The following is a 5000-nucleotide window of genomic DNA, read 5'->3' as shown; positions in this document are numbered from 1 at the left end:
CTGTGTTTGAAGGCACCAAGGCTCTGGTGGTCTCAACACCGCGATGGATGCTACCTTTCAAACAACTTTCTCTTTTAAGTCGTCATGTTCAAAGGACATCAAGGAATCTCATGGCCCTAATCCATATTTCTATGGACGTGTTTTCTCCCATTTTACAGCAGTTCAATTCAATCCTGTATCTAGAAAGGAGAAAATGTCGTCTGAGCTGCAGCATTCACCAGAGGTTTAGATTCTGATCCAAGCTGCGAGCCCAACTAACTAATCCTACCATCCAACTAACTAACCCTACCACCAAACTAACACCAAAGTAACTAACATTACCATCCAACTAACTAACCCTACCATCCAACTAACTAACCCAACCACCCAACTAATTAACCCTACCACCAAACTAACTAACCCTCCCTCCAAACTAACACCAAAGTAACTAACATTACCATCCAACTAACTAACCCTACCACCCAACTAACTAACCCTCCCTCCAAACTAACTAACCCTCCCTCCAAACTAACTAACCCTACCACCAAACTAACTAACCCTCCCTCCAAACTAACTAACCCTCCCTCCAAACTAACTAACCCTACCACCAAACTAACTAACCCTCCCTCCAAACTAACTAACCCTCCCTCCAAACTAACTAACCCTCCCTCCAAACTAACAACCCTACCACCAACACAAACATTACACTAAAACACACTGCCATGAAACCCACACATACATAAACATTACACACATAAACATTGCACCAACACACACACACAAACATTACACCAAAATAAACAAATACATTTTACCAACACACACAAAAACATTACACCACAAATATCCACACACAAACATTATCAAACTTATACGGAAATTCAAATTCGATCACAAGGTCTTTAATGTCAATTCCATCAGCTTGGATTAAAGTAATCACATCTTTATTGATCTCCCCCCAACAGTAACAGAGCTTCACCAGAGGAGGAGGGGGAGAGAGAGAATGAAATGAGAGAGGAGTGGGAGAGGAAAGGAGAGGAGAGGGAGAGGATGGGAGAGAGGGGAGGAGAGAGAGGAGAGGAGAGAAAGGAGAGGGGGGGAGAGGAGAGAGCGTAGGAGATAGAGGAGGAGGAGAGAAAGGAGAGAGAAGAGGAGGAAGAGAGAGAGAGAGAAGGGAGGAGGAGGAGAGAGAGAGAGTAGATCAATAGCCCCATAACTGCAGAAGCGAGCCCTCAATTTCACTTCCCAAGGACCCCCCCTCTCAGACCCCCAGGACCCCCTCTTTCTGGCCCCTAGGACCCCCTCTCAGACCCCGAGGAGCCCCTCTCTCAGGACCCCCAGGACCCCCTCTCAGACCCCCAGAAGCCCCTCTCTCTGGCCCCCAGGAGCCCCTCTCTCATGGTTTCCAGGGGCCATGTTCCAGGGTTCACCCTGGCCCTAAATGCCTCGCTTCTGTTTCTCTCCCTCAGCACAGAGCTCTCTTTATCCAGCCTCTCTCTCTCTCTTCCTCTCCTTCGCCTCCAGACAGACAAGCCTTTATCTGCCCATCATGTGCTCTCTCGCTCCCTGTCTCTCTCCCTGTCTCTCTCACTCCCTGTCTCCCTCGCTCCCTCATTCTCTCTTCCTCTCTCTCTATCTTTCTCTCCCTCCTCTCTCTCACCTCTCTCTCTCCCTCTCGCCATCTCCTCTCCTTTAACTCTCCTCTGTCTCTCCCTCCTTCTCTCCCTCTCTCTGTCTCACCCTCTTCTTCTCAGGCAAACACAGTTTCAACTTAGTGACGCGCACATGCACGCGGCCTCGCGCCCGTTGCTAGATGATAGCTCCCGGGCGCGCGCCTATCTGCTTAATGCAGAGCGGATCTTATCTTAAGTCCTCCGGTCTCAATAAGCTCTCCTCGGCTGCGCCACATTTAAAACATTGGCGCTCCACGGCGCACGGTCCGCCATGTTGGACCACAGTGGGACCGCGTGTGATGGACAGTGCGCGGGGCTCTGCGTGTCGTTTGCGTGCGTTTGGACGGACGCAGAGCCACTGCGGCCATGCATCGACGTTCTCTTTCATCTCATCTGATTTTCGCGGTTTTGCTGCGTGCGTGCAAGTCGTGCGCGCAGCCAATGAGGCGAGTGCACGTTTATTCTATACCGTGCACGATCGCCACCAGAACAATCGCGGCCTTTTAGCCTCTCTGTGCCTCCCCTCTCCCCCTTAGCCTTCCTTTGTCATGCTAAGCAGCCCTCCCCCCCACCCCCAGCTTATCCGCGGAGCTCCAATCGCGCGCCACAGAACTAGAGCATAATGAGACGGGAGCGCGCATCAGGGGCGAGCACACGCCAGAGCGCAAGCCCGACAAAGCAGGTGCCCGAGCCCAATTCAAAAAACGCTCATTTGCCTTGCTAATGAGCTCAACGGAGACCACGCCCCCATTTCTGGAAGCAACAAACAGACCCTCAACATGGCCGCCTTGCTCTCCTCTCCCCCTTCCTCCCCCTCCTCCTCCTCCTCCTCTTCCTCTCCTCCCTCCCCCTCCGCTCCCCCCCCGATGATGAATCGATTAAAAAGGTGGAACAAGTTCACCTCCACTCATACAACTCAACAGTCGGCTGTCAATTGAGCAATCAGTGACGCGTTGCATGGTAAAACACACACACACACACACACACACACACACACACACACACACACACACACACGCACACACACACTCCTAAAAGAAATGTGCGATCGATGATATCTAGTTGATCAGAGCGAGACGGGAGAGGAGGTTCATTGAGAAAACCAGACGGCGGCAAACAAGCGTCACCTCAGTGTGAGGAGAGAGAGACAGGAGGACGGAGGGAGAAGAGGAGAGAGAGGAGGAGAGAAAGATAGGAGGAGGGAGAGAGTAGGAGAGAGACCAGGAGAAGAGCGAGAGCAGGAGGAGAGAGGCGGAAGAGAGAGAGGAGGAGGAGAGAGAGGAGAGTAGTAGAGAGAGGAGGAGGAGGAGAGAGATGAGGAGAAGAGGAGTAGAGAAGACACACGGAGGAGTGCATCAAGGATGAGGTCCCCCCCCCCCCCCTCCCCCGTGGGAGGAGGAATCATGACCTCGTTCGGATTCACACATGGAGGTCCGTCTGTCTGTCTGGCGCCCGCGCGCGCGTGTGTGTATGTTGGTGTGTCAGCGTGTGTGTGTGTGTGTGTGTGTGCCCTGTGCGTGTGTGTGTGTGTGTGTCCGGTGTATGTGTGTGTGTGTGTGTGTGTGTGTGTGTGTTTGTTTGTGCGCCCCGAGCCCCTTTCTCTCTCGGTCTTGCGCGCGCATTGGATCCTGAATGATTCGGGCTCCTTGTGTGTGTTGTTGTTGATTTCGCGAGGCACGTAAACAAAGAACACGTCGGTGTTTGCAGAACAACAAGGCGCGTGACGTTCCCGAACCCCACGAGGACCCTGACGGTTACCGCCGCTCCACGCGCACAGAGCGCCAAAACCCTCCCGCTCACCGGTCCCCCGGTCCGTGGGGGTCCCGACCCCCAAACGGAACCACCTCAACGGAAACCCGGCGGGCACCGGGCGCCAAACCCCGGGGAGGCTGGACACGCCGAGCGCACGCACACATCACCCGATAACAACAACCGCGCGGCTCATTGTCCCGCTGCTCGAGACCAGCGGGGACCACCGAGCAGAACCACCGGCAGCACGCCCCCCCCCGCCCCCCCCCCCCCCCTCCCCCCCCACACACACACACACACACACACACACTCCCGGTACCGGAGCCCGCGCGGTTCAGACGGTAGAGGTTCACCTCGTTTAGCAGAAACACGAGATAAGGAGGAAGGAGAAGAAGGAGAAACCAAAGGACCAACCTGCTCTGCGGCTCGTGCGTAAATCCGTTCAGCGCGTGGAGAGAAAGGCAATGAGCTCGAGCTGACGGAGAAGACGAGGTCCTCTCTCTCTCTCTCTCTCTCTCTCTCTCTCTCTCGCTCTCTCTCTCTCTCTCTTTCTCTCTCTCTCTCTTTAGCGGGCGCGCAGCTGCGACTCAAAACACAACCGCGGCAACACGCACGCGCGCAGCAGGCGCGCATGGACTAACACGCACGCCATTTATCTCAACCCCGTTACCCCTAGCAACCAGAGACCACCCCGCCCCCTTTCCCCCCTCCTTCCCTCCCTGTTAAGAGGGTTAGGATCCGGGGTTCAACGCATGAACACTGATGGGTAGAAACACCTCCAAACGAGGGAGAAGGGGAGAGACAGAGGGGAGGAGGAGAGAGACAGAGGGGAGAGGGGAGGAGGTGAGAGACAGAGGGGAGAGGGGAGGAGAGAGACAGGGGAGAGGGGAGGAGAGAAAAAGAGGGGAGAGAGGAGGACGAGAGGTGGAGAGGGAGAGACTTTGAACATGTAAACATTGATCTGTAAAAACAGAGTGATACGGATTCACCTCTAAGACAGAGAGGGGGAGAGGGAGAAGGATATTGAAAGAGGGGGGGGAGAGAGAGTGGGTGTTTATTCTGTCTTCCACGCTTCATTTATCAGAAGAATACGAATTGTGTTGTAGCTGTGTGTGTGTGGGGGGGAGGTGTGTGTGTGTGTGTGTGTATGTGTGTGTGTGGTGTGTGGGGGGGAGGTGTGTGTGTATGAGGACAATCGCATGACAAAAGGCAGTGAGGAATCTGGAGAAACGGAGTAACTACCATGACTCAACTTAGAGAGGGGGAGGGAGGGAGGGGAGAAGGAGGGGGAGGGGGGGAGACAGGGGGGGGAGGGGAGACAGAGGGGGAGGGGGGAGACAGAGGGGGAGGGAGGGGAGAAGGAGGGAGGAGCAGAGGGAGGGAGAATGGGGAGATGGAGGGAGGGAGGGAGAAGGAGATAGTGAGCTAGAGAGAGATGAGCAGCTCAGACAGGGTTTCATTAAATGTAAGGAGGATTTTATACAGAAGAAAGATCTCCTCTCCTCACCCTCTAGTCTCCTCCTCTCCTCTGTCCTCTCCTCACCCTCTAGTCTCCCCCTCTCCTCTCCTCTGTCCTCTCCTCACCCTCTAGTCTCCCCC

This window comes from Pollachius pollachius (genome assembly GCF_949987615.1).
Source record: "Pollachius pollachius genome assembly, chromosome: 3".
NCBI lineage: Eukaryota > Metazoa > Chordata > Actinopteri > Gadiformes > Gadidae > Pollachius > Pollachius pollachius.
Note: the sequence above shows the minus strand (reverse complement) of the source record.